Source organism: Acinonyx jubatus, chromosome E4, assembly GCF_027475565.1.
Source record: "Acinonyx jubatus isolate Ajub_Pintada_27869175 chromosome E4, VMU_Ajub_asm_v1.0, whole genome shotgun sequence".
Classification (NCBI taxonomy): Eukaryota; Metazoa; Chordata; class Mammalia; order Carnivora; family Felidae; genus Acinonyx; species Acinonyx jubatus.
In genome coordinates this window covers 54,603,700-54,625,366 of record NC_069395.1, presented here as the reverse complement: position 1 = coordinate 54,625,366, position 21,667 = coordinate 54,603,700, and the positions used below count along the sequence as shown (strand labels likewise).

Here is a 21,667-nt window from a genome sequence, read left to right as displayed (position 1 = left end):
TAAATGTGATACATTGTGATTATGACTAGAAATAGAAGTTCCAACAATTAAAGCCTCCCTCAATTAGAATAGATTACAAAGCAAAGTCACAAGTTTTCCCATCTCTGGAAGTTTCAAGGAGACTCTGAATAATAACCTGGTCATGACTGGATTACTGCATTGGATGTTGACATGGACCATGTCTTGACTATATGATTTGAAAATATTCTCTTCCTGGAATGCTAAGGCTGTATTATTTTATGCAGCAGTTACAGTGCTGTGGCGGTTGTGGGGTTAAGGCAACAGAAGCAATGTGGCAGATGTTCCGGGTTTCCTCCCCCAAATCTGTCCTCTCTTTCTTAAGAGAAATCCAACTTTGTCCCAATTATGTACAGCTTAAAATACTCAGCTTGCAACTTGCACAAGGGTAGCCTTGTGGCACCGTTCTGACCAGTGAGATGTAAGATCAAGCCACCAAGTGGAGCTTCTGGGAAGCTTCTTGTTAAAGCTGAGTCATCTGGTAAGTTTCTTTCAGCTTTCACATTTTGCCTTTTGTCCCCTCTGCAGTTTTTATTTTCTGCTAGGAACTTGGCTGTGATGCCTGGAGATGGGATAGCCATTTTGTGACTTTAGCAAAAACCATTTGCTAAAGATAGTAGGACAGAAAAAGAGAAGGAACCTGTATCTCTGGTACCATCCTAGATTCTCTTTACCAGCCCTGATTCCATACACGCAGACTTTTTGTTACAGGAAAAGATAAACCATTATTTAGTTAGATCACTGTAATTGAATTTCTGTTACTTGCAGCCAAATATACTCTTAACTTATATACACAATATAGTGAAAAACATGACTTGGATTCAAATTGCTTTTTCATCATTTATGATCAAGGAGAAATTAGGCAAATTACATGAATCTCATGGAATGTCAGTCTCATATGTAATTGACATGAATAATGCATGAATCTTACAGGGGTTTGGAGGAGGATTAGAGATAATATGGGTGAAGTGGTCCAGCATAGTCCCTGGTACACAGAAGGTACACCTTAATAGATGTTTCTTTGATTTTTATAGTTGGATATCTTCCCAATGGAGGCCCTTGAAATGATTAAAAAAGATGCTCATGTTATTGATGGGCAGACTCTGTAGTAGGGATGCACAGATGATTCATAGATGTGTGGAAAGACAGGATTAGAGATTCTATTTAGGTTTATGTTCATCTTAACCTTTTTAACATTTCTACTTTGAGTACATTTTATGTGTAAGTGTAGAAATACATGATATAATTTATAAATAAAAAAAAATAAATGCTTGGGGTACATAATAAAAAAGGTTTGGAGGCCACTGCCAAGTATAACCTACATCATCAGAAAAGATTTCTGGGCCCCATGAATCAGAAACTCTTTGGTGGGACTGAAAATTGCTTTTAAAAAACTGCCTAGGTGAGTCTCACATTCACCTAAAATTTAAAACTATACCTAATTTGGAACCTAAGTTTAGTATAGGGGAATTTCTCCTTATATAACCCAAACCTGTGGTGCCAATATTTTCTAGAATTTAGGGCCCTTAATGTTTAGTTCCTTTTTTAACTGCTTATGGTAGCATAAGAGTAGTGAACTCATGATTAGTATTCAAGATTATTAAGCCTAAATTTTCAGACGAGATTGGGCATATTCAGACTGTAGATAAGCCTAACTTTCAAATACATCTGCCTAAGCCTGGAACTGCAAAGGCAAGGTAAGGAAGTAGGTAAAATTTACCTTTTTTGATCTCGTTTCCCTTGTTGCAGGGTCACTGGAGTCTCCTATTCCGGAAGACTCACTATGCTCTCATAATAACTCAGAGTTTCACAGGACCCTCCTTTGCTCCCTCTACTGCCCTCTGCTGAGATTGTATCATGCTCCTATAATTCAAGTAATTCCCTGGGGGTAGTTATGGGCTATTTAGGGAGACAGTATGGAATTATGAATGAAAAGATCCGAGTTTTGGAATTTGTTATACAACAAATGCTCAGAAATATATATTGAAGTCTTATAGGCATTGTGCTAAGCACTATGGATCTAAATTTAGAAGGTGAGTGGTTCTTACTTTAAAGAATGTGAAGATTAGTGTGGAAACCACATAAACCATTCATTACTGTGAAGTGACTGCTGTTGTAGGTATAAACAAAAAACACTAGGAGTAAGAATGTGCAGGTCTGCTTGGGAGAGGCAAGAAAGTCTTCCAGAAAAGGTATCACATGAGCTGAAAGATGTAGAGTTTTACAAGAAAGAGTGTTCTGGACAAGAGGACTCAGCTGGGCAAAAGCCCAGAGCAGGAGAGAGCTGGAAAGTTCTAGAAACTTGGAGTGGTTTGGTTTTTGTGTATCATAAGTTATGTAGTGGGACTGTCAGGAGAATATGGCAGGGGCCAGGCCCAACCATGCCATACACAGGAGTCAGGTTTCATACTTTTAGCAACTTTTAGCATACTTTTGTATTTTAGAATGATTGCTCTAGCAGCAGAATGGAGGATAAGTAGGAGGGGACATCAGCCTAGAAAGTAAAAGGTTAGTTAGAAAGTCAGTGTCATTGACAGGTGAGAGATAATGAGGACCATAAAGAAGCTGGTGTTGGGGATAGAGTTGAAAGATAATGAGGGGTCCACACCAATAAGACTTGGTGATTGACTGGATATGAGCAGTGAGGGATACTCAGGTTTCTATTTTAAGTGATTAGGTGAATGGTAGCACCATTTTCCCAAATTAGGATGCTAGAGGAGGGGACATCTTCCTGGTTCTGCCATTCTCTGGTAATCTGAACTTGACAAGTTACTTGACCTTTCCAAATCTCACTTTTCTTCATCTATAAAATGAAACTGTATGACCATTAGGTGTAAAGTATGTAGGAGGCACTTCATCCATGAAGGCTAATAATAATAATCCATGAAAACCAGTTCTTCAGATATTAAAATGTATAATATTTTACCTTTCCCAGGTAATACAATGCTTTAGTAAAAAGTGCATGTGTGTTTAGAAAGTCCTTATTTATTTGTGTATATTTGGTTGTATTGCTTTTTATCTCATAAAGAAGCAGTGGAAAAATATATACCAGATTATATGAGTACAAGATGGTCCCTGATTTATGATGGTTCGACTTATGATTTTTTCACCTTATGCATTCAGGAGAAAAATTAAAACAAACTTTTTAATGTTTATTTATTTTTGAAACAGAGAGAGACAGAGTGTGAGCGGGGAAGGGGCAGAGAGAGAGGGAGACACAGAATCTGAAGCAGGCTCTAGGCTCCAAACTGTCTTCACAGAGCCTGATGCGGGGCTCGAACTCACAAACCGTGAGATCATGACCTGAGCCAAAGTTGGACACCCAACTAACTGAGCCACCCAGGTGCCTCAGGAGAAAACTTTTTTTAAAATTAAAGTTTATTTATTTTGAGGGGGTGGGTGGCACGGGCAGAAAGAGAGAGGGAGAGAGAATCCCAAGCAGGCCCCGTGCTGTCAGTCCCACATGGGGCTTGAACTCACAAACGATGAGATCATGACCTGAGCTGAAATCAAGAGTCAGATGTTTAACTGACTGAGCCACCCAAGTGCCCCGAGAAACTGTGCTTTGAATTTTGAGTATGTACTTGGCCATATTTTTGAATTTTGAGTTGTGAACCACAGCTCCCAGGCAGCCACACAATCATGATCAAACAACCAATACACCACTTAACAGTCTTTCTGTGCCTGTACAACCATTTTGTTTTTCACTTTCAGTATAGTATTCAATAAATTACATGAGATATTCAACACTTTATTATAAAAGGCTTGGTGTTAGATAATTTTGCACAACTGTAGGCTAATGTAAATGTTCTGAGGGCATTTAGGTAGGCTAGGCTAAGCTATGTGGTTCAGTAGGGTAGGTGTATTAAATGCATTTTCAACTTACAATATTTTTGATTTACAATGGGTTATTGGTATGTAACCCTGTTGGAAGTCAAGGAAGATCTTTAGTTACCTATGGGATGGAGATGGGAATATGGGAAGTGGAGGAGGATAGACATAGGAATGGGAACAAGATTTTTAAATAGGTATCATTTTGTTTTAATTTTGAACCATGATTGTATTAGCTTTTTAAGACATTAAATTAAAAAAAAAGTAAGTCCTGGGGTGACTTTAATGATGTGAATATCAGACATATGTTCAATGGTTTCCACCAAAAGTCCTGGGGCTTTTTTACCTCCCTGCCTTTGTAGACCTGACCTTTGTCCTGGAATTTTCTTCTAAATCTCCTCTACTTTTCTTTTCTAACTCCCACTTCACCTCAGGTCTTAGCTCAAGCATCAGTTCCTTCCTGTTACAGCTCTTTCTTTACTACCCCCTTTTCATTAGATTCTCTTCTCCTGTTTTCTCACGGGGTCTTGTGATAGCTGTAACCACAGCTTTTCTTCCAGTGGGCTGTAATTATTAATTTATTGTCTTTCTGACCATTATACCATGAGTCCTTGAGGGTGAGAAGAGTCTTATGTGACTGTATCACCAGCATCAGACACTACTCATAGCTTATCATAAGTGTTCAAGAGATGCTTATTGAATGATTTTGCAATGTATGTGTAAATGATCTCATGCCATGGACTTTTGGAGATTGTTCCTATTTCAAACATTAGGCATTAGTCAGGCCAATGCACTGATTCTTTTTCCCTTCCTTCCTTCCTTTCTTCCTTCCTTCCCCTCTGCTTTCTCCTTTTTCCTTCCTTTCTTCCTTCTCCCACCTCCTCCCTTCCTTCCCGTCCTCCTCCTCCACCTCCTTCTTTTCTTCGTCTTCATTTCCGTCTCCTTCTCTTCTTTCTCCTCTTCCTTCTCCTCCTCTCTTTCCTTCATTTCTTTCTTCCTTGAATAAATACACAGGTTGTCACCTATCCTGGTCTCTCAGTTGCAGTTGCTGTATATAAAGCAGAAATCCCTTACCTATGAGATTAACATAAATAAAGGCAAAAATCCACTCATATATAATACCAAGGCCCAAGGGAAACCAAGAGCCTTAAAAGGAATTCAGAAGTTTCTCTGATTAGATTGTGATCTCTTGAAAAGCAGAGACTATATTTTCCACCTTTGTGCCTGCCCCTGGTACTTTGCATAGTGGCTGGTGCAGAGTAGGTACTCAATAAATGAGTGCTAAACTTAACTGAAAAAAAAAAATAATAGGGCATGTCTTAGCTTCTCTTGAGAATTTTTATCTGGAGGGGAAGAACTATGAATTTTGAAAATTAAGTGGTTAAATATACACAGAAGCAGGAAAATGGTTGAGTATGGAACTGAAGGACAGGTAGATGTTGGCTCAGTTTTTCCTTTTTCACCAATAACTGTGTGACCTTGGCTAAATTACTTAAATCTAAACCTGTCTTCATTTGCAAAACATGCACGCATGCACACACATGCAATCTCAGATGGTTACTAAGATAATTGAATGAATTAACCAAAGCAAAGGCCTTAGCACATGCTTGTCACCTTGTAATTTACTCAGTGTTGTTTCATTGAGCATGCTTTTGTTCAACATGATATCTAGCTATTATATCAAAAAATTTTTAAGGCCCCGTCAGTAGTATAGGTCTTAAACTTACAAAACCTGAAGGAATCTCAACTAAGAAAGAAATTGGGGAAGAGCCTGGATTAGAAGGCAGTCAGCTGAGGGTACTTGCCTCTCAAATTGAGTTCTTGGCTAAAGCTAAAATTGGAAGACAAGAGAAATGAGACTTTGGAGTCATAGATACCATGCAGCACAAAATGATTAAAGCAAAGTGCAGTGCTGACTTGTGGTCGTGTACCTGTTATCTTGGAAGTACAGCCCATGTGCACCTCTCTCTGCGTCATTTCAGCAAATACGCTTTAGTTGTGGGTGAAGTGGAAAGAGGTGGGATGGCAGAGGGACACTGGAGGACTGTCGGAGACAATATTTGAGGATAGGACCAAATGGACTCATATTCTTAGTGCCTTGTAACTCATTGATTGCCAGGAACCTGGCTGAGGCAGAGCAATGGTTTATTCAGCTTTTATTCAGCTCAGCGCCCTGTTGACAACAAAATGTGTCTGAGTCACAGGGGGTCAAGTGACTGCAGCTTCTCTGATGAGTCATTGTCTTGCCTCCACTAATGTCCCAGCAGCTGGGTCTGACTTGTTTACTGAGAGCAAGCTACAGCTGTCTGCAGGTACAGACTGTTGTGCTCCAGATCTCACCAGCAGAGTGAGCATGCTTGGTTTGGGAGTATTTGTATTCCTGGAAGGTCTTGAAGTGTAACAGGCAGGGGCTGCCCAGTGTGATGTGACAATGTTCTTTCCTCAAAATTGGTAACCTCAAAATGAGCACCTGTTTAGATTGGGACTTCAAAGGGTTGAGCAAGAGTTAGAAGGTGTGAATAGGACTGATATATATTGCTTAGGATCTTAGCAAGGCTGGTGGCTAATCTACACTGGGCAATTGAAGAATGCTTAATAGACTATTTACAAAGGTGTGGGTGGGTTCAGGGAAACAACAAGTGATGGTGCAAGAGACCCCAGGAAAACCAGAGTGGGGAGCCATTACTGACAAAGCAGGGGCAGCAGTGGTTACTGGGGTAGGAGGGAGTAGAAATATGTGGAGGTCACCTGGGAGGATCTGTGGCCATCACTTAAAAAGTGCAATCAAATTATAGTTAACCAACAGGAAGGGAGCTAGAGGAATAAATCCCAACCTCACTCTCTTTCTACCTTCTCTCCTTATGTCCTTCCACTGGCCAAATCCAACTGGAAGGCAGAGAGCAAAGGAGCTTTTGATGCTGGCCATAGAGATTGCCTCCTAGGGGAAAGGGCAGAGTGGAAAAGGTAGAGATGGGATCTGGGGGCAAACAAAAAGCTTGTGGCACACCTTGCTTACTAGTCAGGTTAGTTTCTTCTCTGGTTCTTAGTTTCATTCATCATAAAATGGAGAAATCACTCTACCCACTGTTAGCTACCCATTGTTGTGAGAATGGAACGAGATAATATAGGTAGAAGGTTTTGAAAAGCCATGAAGGGCTTCATGAATGTTGAGTATGAAGTTGTTGAATAGCTACTACTTTTCAAGGAGGAAGGAATTACAATGTCACGTGACCAGCATTAATCCCTTACTTCCCAGTTAGTTCACCAGCCCTTCTTTTTTTTAAATGTTTATTTATTTTGAGAGAGTGCAAGTATGAGTGGGGGAGGGAAGGAGGGAAGGAGGGAGGGAGGGAGGGAGGGGGAGAGAGAGAGAGAGAGAGAGAGAGAGAGAGAGAGAGAGAGAGAGAAAGAGAAGGTATCCCAAGCAGGCTCCTTGCTGACACTGACAGTGTAGAGCCCAATGTGGGGCTGGATCACACAAAATGTGACATCACGACCTGAACCAGAAGTCAAGAGTCAGACACTTTACTGCTTAACTGACTGAGCCATCCAGACGCCTCCAGCAGCCCTTCCTGAGACCCTAGTAGGTATATAGTCCATACCTGATGCTGAGTGTGAGCATGGGAACAAAGGTGGGTAGGCTATATTAAAAAAAGGTGATACAGGGCGTAGCCACTACTCCTTCAAAAGCTTGTTGGAAAGAAAGATAAGAAGGTATGTGTATATTCCCATACCTACATATGAAATGTATAGAAAGTTATTAAGGTATCTCTGTGAGTACATGCACATGCACACTCACAAAGTAATGAAGTCACAGATGCAAATGAAGCAACAACTTCATTGATTAGAGTTGAACAGGGACAATCAGAAGAGGTAACACCAGAAAAATAGACTCTGACTTGGAAACTGAACCTTGAGATGGCAGCCTACTGACCTATTGAGAGTTTCTTCTGTTATTTTTCTTCCAGGTTTAGGAACAGACCTTTTCGAATAGAGGATGAAATATCTGAGTTCTTTGAACTTACGTCTTTGTTTCTTCTTCTTTCTATCTCTAATGCCAGGCATAGTATTCTGAAGGTTGTCAGGAAATGTTTGTTAAATGAATCAGTAAAAAAAAAAAAAAAATATATATATATATATATATATATATATATATATATATATATATATATATATATGGTATTTGTGCTACCAGGTTAAGTGAGAGAATGCCTATGATAACAGTGCCTCCCTTGAGCTGTGGTCCCTATGAGAATTCTTCCAAGGGTGTTTGAAGTAGCACTGCATGCAAAAGAGGAGTCCCTGTGAATGAGTTTAGCATACGCTTTTGATAAGTGATTTGCATAAGATTAGCCTGTGCATAGACTGCAATCTTAGAAATTTCCAGACAGAAAATGCTCTCTGGAAGATGTTCCATTTATTAAGAGCCTATGACATGCCAGACATGTTTCTTCAATCCTTTGCTTCTGGGCTCAGTATAAAGTGATGAATAAGGGTGGTTAATCTCCCCCAATAGTTGTCAGGTTATTGCAAAGTTTAAAAACAGTGTCTGGAATTCAAGTACTGTTGCATAAATGTTAATAGTCAAGGACTCAAGAGTGTGACAATGAAAGGGAATGTTAAGGTAACATCGTCTAAACATTGGGCAAATATCAGTGGAAATGATACAGGCGCGGGACTGCTCAGAAACACTGCTGTGGATGCAGAAATCAAGGCTTTACTCCCGTGGGGAATAGCCCAGAGGAGAGCCCTGGAACAATGCCGAGGCTTCTTGGGCTTTGAGAGGAATACGTAAATGGTAGGAGCTCTTGAAACAGGCTGATCATTGTGGATAAAAAGCACAGCCTGCATCTAGTATCAGCTTCCTGCAGAAGAGAACATCACCTGCTCAGAACTCTGAGGGTCACAGAAGAAGGCGTGTTTCAACCCTGCTCTTTTCCAGGCTCAGGGCTGTGGGTGCACAAAGCTGACCAAGGCCCTGACAAGGCCAAAGAACAACTGTGCCCCATCTCAACCTGAAATTCAGACTGCCAAGCCCCTGACAAGGGCTGTTGGTGATGGGGTGTGTATATACCTAGGTGTGCCCTCCCTGTTGGATTTTTCCCCCACTTTCTTTTATTGAAGTAAAATCCATATAACATAGAATTAACCATTTTTTTCAAAGACAATTGGAATGTTTTATTTCATAAACTGATAGGATATTTGCTTTATTGCTTTATTATTCCATTTATTTATTTATTTATTTATTTATTTATTTAAATTATAGTTGCTTAATATATAGTGCAATATTGGTTTCATAGAATTAACCATTTTAAAGTGTACAATTCAGTGGTATTTAGTCCATTCATAATGTTGGTAACTATCACCTCTATCTAGTTCCAAGATATTTCATCATCCCAAAGAGACACCCCATACCAATTAAGCAGTCATTCCCCATTTCCTCCCTCTGCCCAGTTCCTGGCAACTGGGTTTTGTCTCTATGGATGTATCAATTCTGTGTATTTCATGTAAATGGAGTCATACAATCTGTGGCCTTTTATATCTAGGTTTTTTCACTTAGCGCAATGTTTTTGAGGCTCATTCATGTTGCCACATGTCAGTAGTACGTTCCTTTTTACGGCTGAGTAATATTCAGTCTATGTATATGTCACCTTTTGTTTATCCATTCATCAGGTGGTGGAAATTTGGGTCATTTCCACTCTCTGGCCATTGTGAATATGCTGCTATGGAACTTGTGTGCCAGGTTTTTTGGCATACCTATTTTTAATTTGGGGGGCGGGAGTAATATACCTTGGAGAGGAATTGCTTGTTGGGTAATATGCTAATTCTATGTTTAACTTATTGAGGAACCACCAAATTGTTATCCACAACAACAGCACAAGTTTAGATTCCCACCAGCAAATGTATGAGGCTTCTAATTTCTCCACATCTTTGCCAACAATAATTTCCCATTAAAAAAAATGTTAGCCATCCTAGTTTGTGTGCAGTGTTATCTCACTGTGGTTTTGATATGCATGTCCCTGGTACAAATGATGTGAGGCGTCTCTTTATTCCCTGTTGAATTTTAACTCAGTGGAAATATTCTAAAGCTACACCTTTCTGCCTATGAGTGGATCTGTAGTACGATTTAGATAGCAAATTCTTGCATATAGATTTGCTTAAATCTCTATGAGTCAGATGGAATAGAAGTATTTGCAAGTAGAGCCTAATAAACACTCCTGGGCAATGGTGTGGATATGGAAATAGATGAAGAACTTTCTCAAAAGCAGTATTTATTAAAACTATGCTACTAATAAGACATTGATTTTTTTCTTTTTTTTGCTCTGAAGTTTTATTTTAAAATCTGCCCTAAAAAAAAAAATCTGTCCCAGAAAAACAAATGAGACAAATAACAAATCTCCCACTTTATGGACTTGAGTATCTCTTAAAATGGAGCAGCCAAAACTCATGCGTTTCAATACTGCCTTTGTTGCTGAATGACCTCTGACGTTTTAGAAGACTCCTCACTTATATACTATATTAAGACATCCCTCTGTGTTTCATTTCCACTGGCTCTAGTTGGGGGGATGATGATGAACTCCTACCAGTGTTGGCAGGGCTCTTGGGAAATTCTAAGAAGAAACCCACGAGTGAACTCGGGGTGATGACGTTGTGGGGAGCTTCTAAGTAAGCCATCCATTTTGATATACCTGTCTTAGACTGGATTTCCTCCTTCATTAAGGCCATTAATGGCCCTTTTTATGCCAACTTCTTGAGGCAAATGGACAGGGTAATGTGTCTCCAATTAGAGAAAGAGAAAACTGAGTGTCCCCAAAATAGTCTCATATCACAGTTAGGCTTGTTAGCTGCAAAAATAGATCTACATCAAAATAGAGAAATGTGGAAAATGTTATGAAAATAGAAACCATATTGTGCACTACCTTTTTTGATAAGTAGGTTAGCTCTCTAGAATTCTTAAGTTTAGAAGAGATAAGAAACTAAATAATGTAGCACCAGCATTCTTTGACTGATCTGGTATTAGGTTGGGTATTGGGGTCATGTCTGTGATCAGGCTCTGATTAGGTTTTGCTTGCTGGTAATTTTTTTCTTACTGCTAAATCTCAACATCCCATCTCTAATACTTAACTTGAATGTTTTTAACTGAGAGCTGAGACTGAATCTATCAAAAAAAATTTAGTCTCACTCTTGTGAATAGTGATATTCTTCTCATTATGTCAACCATACTTAGCATTCCCTGAATTACATAGTCAGTAGGATCCTAGCTGGAGGCCCCTTGCAGATAAACAGTGCCTGCCTGTATAAAAATTGTCAGAATAATTATTTTTCCTGGGAGTAAAGGTATGTCAAAATGATTATCTTAGTAGGGAGAGAAGATAGCTAAGGAGAGTTGATGGTATTCAGGTGGGAGGTCATGAAAAGGCTGCTAAAATCTATTGTCTCTTCTCTGCCATCTTCCATCTCCTGTTAGCAACATATAAGGTCATTTTGCCAGAGAAATAAATTAGGTCAGTAAATAGTCATTGGATGAATCTACTTTAGATGGATGAGTTACAAGGTCCTCATCTGTGATCTACAATCACACTGATCTTGAGTTGTTGGAAACTGGTCTTGAGTACTCTGAGATAGATGTTATCATACTACTGGGACATATTAAGAATATATAATGAATATATTCTTTCTTATTTGGATATTATCTTTTCAACAGAAATGTTCTCTTCTTATTCCTGGTAGGATTGCAGGTAAATATAGGGTGACCTGTTTTGTTTTTGTTTTTGTTTTCCCTAAATCTGGCAACTCTACTTCCTGGGCACTTAGCTAGATTATACTTCCTAGTGTTCCTTGCAGTTGGATGTAGCTGTGTGACTGAGTTCTACCAGTGGAATATTTGTGGAAGTGATGTATCATTGTTAGGACTGGCCCATAAAAACCTCTCTTGTATGCTCCTGTATGTTCTTTTCCTTTTGTGGTTGTCTAGAATGGAGACAACTTCTAGGGTAACTGTGGAAGCTGCATGTTGAAGTTCGAAGAAGTTCTGTTAGACTGACTGCCTGGTGAAAGACTACCCCTACTAATTTGTTTACTTTTCTGTACTCTACAAGCAAAAAAAATTTTTACCGTGTTTGAGCTATTATGCATTTTGTGATCTATTATATTTGTTATGTAAGTAGTTTACTTAACCAATAACTATGTCGGTTGGTTAAGTCATTTTTATTGGTAACTAAATTACTAGATAGGGAGAAAACTTAGCATGAGACAGCTAACTTAATAAGGTGGGAATTATTTATAAATTTCAAGAGCAATACTGTACAAGTGCCCCAATAGGCTTTTGCTTTGTATAAGTGACTCTGAAACTTAGTAGTTTAATATAACACCAATCCTCTTATTATCTCTCTGAGGTTCCAAAAGTCAGGAATTTGGGAAGGATGTAGCTGAATGGGGTAATATTACAGTGCAGTTCAATTTAGTAGTGATTTAATGTGGAAACCCATCTTGTGGAAGCCATGATTTGTGCTGTGGAGAGAAGTCAGGAAAGTAGATAGCGTGATGCTGAGCATTAAGAAGCTTACAGTACTTCTAGACTTGCTCACATGGATAGGCTCAAAATCATAAAACCCCTAGTTATGTTGCTAGAATCATCTATTCAGCAAATATTTAAGCATGTACTAATGCACCAGGTACTCTACTGGGCACTGGGTTTGTAACTATGAACAAAACAGACAAATTCCTTTCTTCATGGAGCTTACTTTCAGGCGTGTGTGCATGCGTGTATGGAACAGATAGCAAACAAATTAAAATTTTAATTATATAGGTTATTAGAAGATAAGTGCTATGGAGAAAACTAAGAGAGGGGAGGAAAACAGAAATTGTGTATGAGGGGGTGCAATTTTGCTTTTATGTAAGCTCTATGCCCAACAGGGGACTAGGACTCATGACCCCATGAGCAAGAGTCAAGTGCTCTACTGACTGAGCCAGCCAGGTACCCTGTAGGAGTGCAGTTTTAAGTAGAATAGTCAGGCCAAGAGTCCCTGAGAAAGTCACATTTGAGCACAGACTTTTAAAGAAGGTGAGCATCTGAAGGATGCTCAGCCTCGTGACCATCTGAAGGATGAGTGTTTCAAGCAGAGGGAAGAACAAGTGAAAAGGCACCCATAAAGGAACCTGTTGATTATTTTCAAGAAACAACAAAGAAGTCTGCAGCTGTAGCAAAGTGCATGAAGTAGAGAGCTGGAGAGAAAGGCAGAGGAAGAGCAGGATGGGGAGCTGGCAGAGAGGATCAGTAATCAGGGGCCTCATAAGTCTTTTAGTCTGAGTAAGATTGGAAACTGGTGGGTGGATTTATTTATGTATTTATTTATTTGTTTATTTATTTAGCAAAGGGGTGACATGATGGGACTTATGTTTAAAAGGATTACTTTGGTTGCTGTATTGGGAATAGTTAACAGGAGTGTAAGGATGGAAGTAGGGAGGCCACATTGGAAGCCATTGTAATAATCTAGGTGCTGGGTGGTGTAATAATCTAGGTGCTGGCTCAGACAGGTATAATAGCAGAGATGGTCAGAAGCAGTCTGATTCTAGAGACATTTTGAAGATAGTAGAGCTAGTAGGATTTCTTGATGGACTGAATGTATGGTGTGAGAGAAAGAGAGAAGTTGAGAATGACCGTGTGTTTTGGCTTGACCAATTGGAAGAATGGACTTTCCACTAACTGAGATAGGTAAGAAAAAAAATAATAGATCAAGTGCTAGAAGGAAGATAGCATGTTTATATGTTGATGGGATGGTTCAACTGAGAGGTAAAAATTAATGATACTGTTAAGAGAGAATTGCTGTAATCAAATAAAGAAGAGAGTAGAATCCAGTGCCTATGTGGAGATCCTGTCTTAGAAGTTTAGATGGTCCATTTACAGAAACACCAGGGAAGGCAGAGTATATGATGTAGAAGCTGTAGGCTGGTATTTGAGATGATAGGAGCTAAGGGAATTTCTTTTCTGATTATTTCTATTTTCTTAATGAAATAGAATACAATTCACCATTTGAGAATGAGGATGAGGGAAGAGACACGGAGGTCTGAAGTCATCATCTAGAAGAATGCAAGATTGAATGGACTATGGAAAAGCAGTAGTATTACCGGGTCTATTTGAGGTCCAGTATCGTTAACTTGAAATGGTTTCTGTCAGTGGGTGCCTGGGTGGCTCAGTCAGTTAAGCATCTGACTCTTGATTTTGGATCAGGTCATGATCTTATGGTTCATGAGGTCAAACCCCAAGTTGGGCTCCATGCTGACTGCGCAGAACCTACTTGGGATTCTCTCTCTCCCTCCCTCTCTCTCTCTGCCCCTACCCCACTCTCTCTCTTGCTCTTTAAATAAACAAACATTTAAAAAAAATTTTTTTTAACGTTTATTTATTTTTGAGACAGAGACAGAGCATGAATGGGGGGAGGGGCAGAGAGAGAGGGAGACAGAATCGGAAGCAGGCTCCAGGCTCTCAGCCATCAGCCCAGAGCCCGACGCGGGGCTCGAACTCACGGACCGCAAGATCGTGACCTGAGCTGAAGTCGGACACTTAACCGACTGAGCCACCCAGGTACCCCTCAAACAAACATTTTTAAAAATATATGGTTCCTGTCAGCCCAATAGTGGTTTTTGTTTTTTGTTTTCCTGGTTATGTTCAGCTTCTTGGGTGCAGGCACAGAGTAGGAGGAGAATTGGATTTTTCCAAGGCTCGGTTTTGCTAAATATGATAAATTGAGAGAGAAGCGGGAGGTGGAGGGTATGTTTATAATGATAGATCATGGCATTTAAATAAGGTGAGGGAAGTGAGGACATGGAGGGAGAGAGACAGTAAACAGATGATGGAATTAATTGATTGTAGGTCCTAGTGGGATTGATGGATTATTGCAGGTGGCTTCTATAGAGAGTGATCTTGAAAGAGAGTAGATGGAGGACAGAGTGTGGGATGTTTGGATTTGAGATCATGGATGGTTGTATATTGTGATAATAATGACAGGGACTGAGGATTGACCCTGGGGAGACAGGCAGAGAGAGATAGGGTGGAGGACAAAATCACTGGAAAGGTTAGAAGGACAAAGAGGGCAGTGTTTAAAGTATCATCCACATGGAATTGAAATCACTAAGAATTAAGACAAGTGTGTTGTTAGAGTGAGTCACAAACTAGAATCTTTGAAACTTGAGAATGAAAAAGAGACTGGTAGATGTTTACAGCAAGGAGAGGCAGGGGTGATAAGAGACTAATGATATAGATTTAAAGCTGGAAAATTTTAGAGATAATGGCTTAGAAGCAGCAATGAGGAGCACTGAGGAAACCTAGTCTACTTTTATCCTGGATTCAGGAGGCATGAGAGAGATGACAGCTACTGTTTGAGACTACTCCAGTAGAAAAAGGCTCCTCCGGGAAGAACCAGGTTTCTGTACAGTAACTTTGGAAAAAAAGTTGAGAATACAAGAGATTCTATTGGTAGTAGACCATGGGGTGCAGAGAGCACAGTGGAGGTGTTTCAGGATTGGGGGAATGGAGACAGAAGAGATACATAGCCTATGAAAATAATGAAAGCCCCATGTGTGAGGCACACACTATTAGCAATGGTATTAGTCCTTTCCTCTGCCTGCCTCGGACTGACTTTTCCACATATTGGGGCTCTGCCTGCAGCAAGTAGTGTGTCCCAGTTCTCAGCTGTCTAAAATGGATCTAGCTCCTGGAACAGAGAGGAGAAGCAGGTAATAAAGGAGCCCTCAGCCAATATTGCAAGATTAGACATAACTGTCAGTCAACTCTAACTGATTGCCTTAACAGAGACTTCTCTGATTTTCTCATTCTGTTTGTATTGAGACATCTGGATAGGACAGAAAAATCACTGAAGAGTCCATCTCAATTGCATAATAGACCTGGCAATGGCAAACTTCTGTCTCACTGCAGTATCTAGCCCCTTTGGATTGTGAGGGGTTTGTGTCAGTGAATGAAGAGTCAACATCATCATTTCAACCAGATCCTTCTCAAACCAGCCACTGCCAAAAATTGCTTTTAAAAAGAAGAAAGAAGAAAACAAGAAAATTCATTTTTGTTAGGATAGATGATAAATGGCTCATCTGACACATGTGCACATTGATTCATAGAAAACATAATTGTTTTTTTGCTGTTATCACGGCCTTCTTGGTGGAGCTGTTGTTTTGCAGAAATCAGTGGCCTGAAGGGGAGTGTGTGTGTGTGTGTGTGTGTGTGTGAAAAATTCCTGTTCTGCAGCAGGATATAAGTAGAGCATGCCCTAATGGATTCAGAGGCATTCAACACTGGAGTTACAGCTCAGTCTTCACAGCTGAACTTTTATTTTTCAGAACATAGTTCTTTAGCCATAAGGCATTTGGCAATTTTCATCAATAAAAAAATAAATTGCATAAAAGGGAGTTGGGGTTGAACCCGCCTATCACCTTTTATGTGAATTTTCTCTTTCTATTCTCTCAGTGCATGTCTGCCAGCATTTACATTCCTGAAATAATTTATGTGGGGATGGAAGAAAAACAGAAAAGAAAACAACTTCCTCAAACTACTCTACAAGGAGAACATTTGGAAGATCATGTAGGGAAGCACTGGAACCATTTTATCAGAGTGACAGGTCGATGGAATAGTGATGCAGTGGTAAAATTAAAGGTCTTCAGTTTTGGCCTTTTTTCTATGAGACCCTGGGGTATTGACTTTTCAGAATGAGTTGCTTTTTGGCAGTCTTGCTAAAGGACAAGCTCTTAGATCTACAAAAAGTTTTTGAGGCAAATGAGGATGATAGCCAGGAGGAGGGTCAGCAGGCTGAGGGGAAGAGGGTAGGAGTGAGTTTTGCCTGAACAGTCACTAAGGAAAGTCTAAAGAGGACTCTGCAGGGAGTGGACATTTTTGGAGATCCTTGGCTCCAGAGATACTGCATTCCTTTGCATAATTTTTCCGGAGAACCTGGAAATTATACTTGTGTCATTGGCTACCTTTATTCTATTCTAAGTTCTTTTCAAACTGTACATGGAGCACAACAAAACTTGTAAAGGGGCTAAGCTTAAGTGTAATTTCTCCATCAAATTCCATCTCAGCCCATTTTTGCCTCCTCTTAACTGATTGCTTTCTGGATTTTCTGACTTGTGCTTATTTGTGAAAACTTATTTTGCTCTCCATTACTTTGTCATGCTTGATTCCTAGTGAACCGTTACTTTTTTTTAATTATTAAATATAATTTATTGTCAGATTGGTTTCCATACAACACTCAGTGCTCATCCCAACAGGTGCCCTCCTCAATGCCCATCACCCACTTTGCCCTCTCTCCCACCCCCATCAACCCTCAGTTTGTTCTCAGTATTTAAGTCTCTTATGGTTTACCTCCCTCCCTCTTTGTAACTTTTTCCCCTCTTCCCCTCCCCCATGGTTCTCTGTTAAGTTTCTCAGGATCCACATATGAGTGAAAACATATGGTAACTGTCTTTCTCTGCCTGACTTATTTCACTTAGCATAGTACCCTCCAGTTCCATCCACGTTGCTACAAATGGCCAGGTTTCATTCTTTCTCATTGCCAAGTAGTATTCCATGTATATATAAACCACAACTTCTTTATCCATTTGTCAGTTGATGGACATTTAGGCTCTTTCCATAATTTGGCTATTGTTGAGAGTGCTGCTATAAACATTGGGGTACAAATGCCCCTATGCATCAGCACTCCTTTATCCCTTGGGTAAATTCCTAGCAGTGCTATTGCTAGGTCATAGGGTAGATCTATTTTTAATTTTTTGAGGAACCTCCACACTGTTTTCTAGAGTGGCTGCACCAATTTGCATTCCCACCAACAGTGCAAGAGGGTTCCCATTTCTCCACATCCTCTCCAGCATCTATAGTCTCCTGATTTGTTCATTTTAGCCACTCTGGCATGAGGCGGTATCTCTGTGGTTTTGATTTGTATTTCTCTGATGAGGAGTGACACTGAGCATCTTTTTATGTGCCTGTTGGCCATCTGGATGTCTTTAGAGAAGTGTCTATTCATGTCTTCTGCCCATTTCTTCACTGGATTATTTGTTTTTTGGGTGTGGAGTTTGGTGAGTTCTTTATAGATTTTGGATACTAGCCCTTTATCTGATATGTCATTTGCAAATATCTTTTCCCATTCTGTCAGTTGCCTTTAGTTTTGTTGATTGTTTCCTTTGTAGTGCAGAAGCTTTTTATCTTCATGAGGTCCCAATATTTCATTTTTGCTTTTAATTTGAACTGTTACTTTCAATTACACTTTCTGTTTGGTTATTTCTGGGCTCTTCTTAAGAGTGAACTCTTCCACAATCCTAATTTACCAGATTAAGGAATCCTAAAATTGATGAGATACATGAATAGTAAGATATGTGAAGATGTTTTTATCACATAGATATTTATCACATAAATCATGTAAAAATTATAGTTAATCAAGACACCCTTTTGGTAATTAATAAAATATATTTACAATCCATGGGTAGATTTGGATAATTATAAGTAAAGCATTTAATAGCCATTTGATACCATGCAGTTTCTAGAATATTTTAGTGTTCATTATTTATTTGATTTCACAATAGTTCTATGAATTAGGAAGAACAGACATTAATATACCCATCTTACAGACGAAATTAAGGGCTAGGAGGGTGAATCACAGAGCCAATAGGATCTTTAATCTCAATCTTCTGACTCTAGGTTATGACAACTGAAATAATTTGTATGAAGATAAAACGTGGTTTTGTTCACAAACAGGAATTCGCCGTGAACTTTTAAGTCTCCACTTGATCTTAGCCAAAAGGCCAAGAAGTGATAACACTTTTCAGTCTCAATATAGGTTTGGCAAATGTAAGTACTATATATCGCAAGGTTCAAGGTTTCTTTAAGGGGATGATCCAAGTATGGTATGCTGTAGCATAGCAGGCAGCATCTTTAGTAGTTCTAGCTGCGTGACATTGGCCGAGTCACCTAACCTCTTCGATTTCTCTCAATTTTCTTAACTATGAGGTGGGAATTGTATTGCCATCTGTTAGTTGTTACTCCAAAAGTAGCTGTGACATAAAAATGTTTTGTGGGTATAAAGCCGTATCAAAAGCTGTCAATGTTGTTTGTTACCACAGTCTTTGGCAAAAGATCCAGGAAGGAGGGAGTTGGGGTTCAATTGGACCTCACCAGTATGCTCAGGGCTTGGACTTTTCCAAGGTTTACATTTTTCCTGTAAAATTAAAGAGAGGAGACCATGTGAAATGGGGAAAGTTGCTTAGGACACTCTCACTCTGGTGTCTTTATGATACCCTTTCCACTCTTGTCCTAGACCCCGCTTCCTGAGCTGACGCTGCTGGAATGTAATCTTCTCCAAGAGATAGTTTTTAATGGCTTATGTTGTTTCTTTCCCTTCTCTAAGTGATTTTCCCCCCAGCAACATAATACTCAGAGATCCCGAAAGAATGGCTCTATATTGGCAGAATTTTGGAGTCATTGCAAGCTTCTTGGGGGTATGTATATTTAATTTTGTCCTTTCAAAACCCAGCATGATTATGGCTGCACATTACTAAGGTTATCCCCAGACTGAGATGATCATACTCTGTATTACCATTACATGTCATATAGGTGTGTGTCACAAATGCCATAGGTTGTTTTTATTACAGTATAATTTATGCAAAACAAAATGTACCATTTTAAGTTTATGGTTCAATGAGTTTTGGCAAACATATTCAACCACATAGCCACCAGCACAATCAAGATAGAGATTCCACATGCCCCTTGCAGTCAATCCCCTGTCCCCACCCTCAGCCCCAGACTGCTTTCTGTCATCATCCATTAGTTCTGGTTTCTCTAGATGTCATATAAATGTATTCATACAGGATGCAGTCTTTTATGTCTGGATTATTGATGCCATAGATTATGGCATATGCTTTAAGCACACAAAATTCAGCTCATATACCTCCTTTCTATAGCTGTGGATGGTGTGCAGTTTGGGGTGCTTGGCTAGTAATATTTCTTGTGACCGTAGTGGCCAGGGCTTGTAATGCTTCTGCTCCTTGAGCCAGAAAGAAATGTTTCCCACTTTAAAATCTTAGTTATCACTTGCCACTTACCAGCTGCCATTGAGTGGCAAAGGCTTGGGGGTCAAGGAGCTCGTGGCCTCTCCTGCTCCTATTTGCAGTGTTATTTTAACCTTATATTACACAACACTTGTGTGGCTGACAAGCTGGTGTGTGTGTAAACCAATTATGGGTCAGCCAAACAGCATTTTTATTCAATTTTTAAATTGTAAGAGTAATACACATTCATTGTAGAAACTTTGAGGGAAAAAATGGAAAAGGGCAATAAAGGTTTTCGATACTTTCTCATTGAGAATATCATTAAATTTTGGGGCACAGTTCTTTCTAGTTTTTTTTCCCCAGACAGTCTGTTATGCAGATATGATAATCCATATGTAAAATTTTATAACCTGCATTTTTCATTTAATATTTTAGTCATATCATTTCCTGTCAGTGAAAAATCTTCATAAACATATTTAAATGGCCATTGTAGCTTACCTATATATAAAAATATTAGCATGTTATTAATGATACTGTAGAATTAATTACATATAATATGCAATTAATATGCAATTATCCCTATATATCTCTATATGTACAAGATTCATAATTCAATACATGAGAATTAAAAAGCACTAGGGGCCCTCCTTTTAAAAGGAATCTTATGTGCTTTCTGTTCCGCTTCAGTATGTGTGGATTTTGCTTACAGCAGAAAAACGGCTCTACCTACTTGATAGAAGGAGGCACAAACTGCTAAGTCAAATAGAAGTGATACAGAGACTTCTTCCTAACCCTTCTGTTTTAACACCTTAATCTTGCCTGTTGGTATTTTCTGCCCTGCAGGTGTGGAGATTCAGCCACGCTTCCATGAGACTACTGGTGACACTCCATCTGTCAGATCTCAAATTGACAGAAGTGATAAGGGTAGGAGACTGGAGTAGTTCTTCCAGAGTTATTTTGCTTCTTGATGACAGCGAAGGAAAAATATGGGCAACAAAATTGAGAGTCTTTACTTTCTGACCCCTGCTCTCAGCTGAAGGAGAGAAGCTCTGGGAGACCTAAGTGTCAACCAGGATGGCTACAGTATTGAAAGTCTGTGTGTCTATGTTGGATGTTCACTGGGTTTAACAGAACTTAAAAGATGCCTGCAGACAAACTGATTTGCAGTAAGATCTAAAATCCATCCAAGGGATAACCTTTGGGGAATGAACTGTAAGGCTTGAATAGGTCCTAAATTGTACACAGAGTAACATTATCATTTACTATTGGTACTCACAAAGTACCAACAGGTACTTTGACATGACAAATGCTTACAGTTTTGGTTCAGATCTGCTTCATAAATATTTACTGATTACTGAGTGAGGCACTGTGGGAGATGTGGCTCTGCAGTAATGTGACTGATTTTTAAAAACTATGAATTCCTAAATCATATCTTCAAGTATGTGCTCTTCTTTCAGAGGTTAAGTGTTTTTCAAAGATGTTTTCTCTGCTCAAAAATTTCCTACCTCCTTAGAGCTTGCTTTCAGCCTGTAGGATATTTGAAAAATATATGCATACTTAAGATACATCTAAGTATATATGTTTAATTCTTAGAATTATCCAGAAGTTATTTGGTACCAAGTCCTATGAATGTGGTAGGAAGTCAACACGGATAATATTTTGTTCACCTGAAATGATGTGTGACTGTGGAACAGAGTCTGAGTTTTTGGAGAAGGTTTTTTAATTTCAAAGGAGGGGTTCCACTGATACTGTGTGAAATGCAGTAGAATTGCAA

The 21,667-nt window shown here is 39.3% G+C and overlaps 1 protein-coding gene across 1 annotated transcript in view; it reads left to right on the top strand.

The window, feature by feature from the left end:
- Positions 1-21,667, top strand: part of DNM3 (dynamin 3) — a 575,248-nt gene that overhangs the window by 9,377 nt on the left and 544,204 nt on the right. Inside the window, exons 2-5 of the mRNA XM_027046371.2 lie at positions 16,328-16,513; positions 18,548-18,697; positions 19,254-19,344; positions 20,737-20,817. The gene's annotated coding sequence lies outside the window, so the exon portion shown is untranslated. The remainder of the gene's footprint in view (positions 1-16,327; positions 16,514-18,547; positions 18,698-19,253; positions 19,345-20,736; positions 20,818-21,667) is intronic.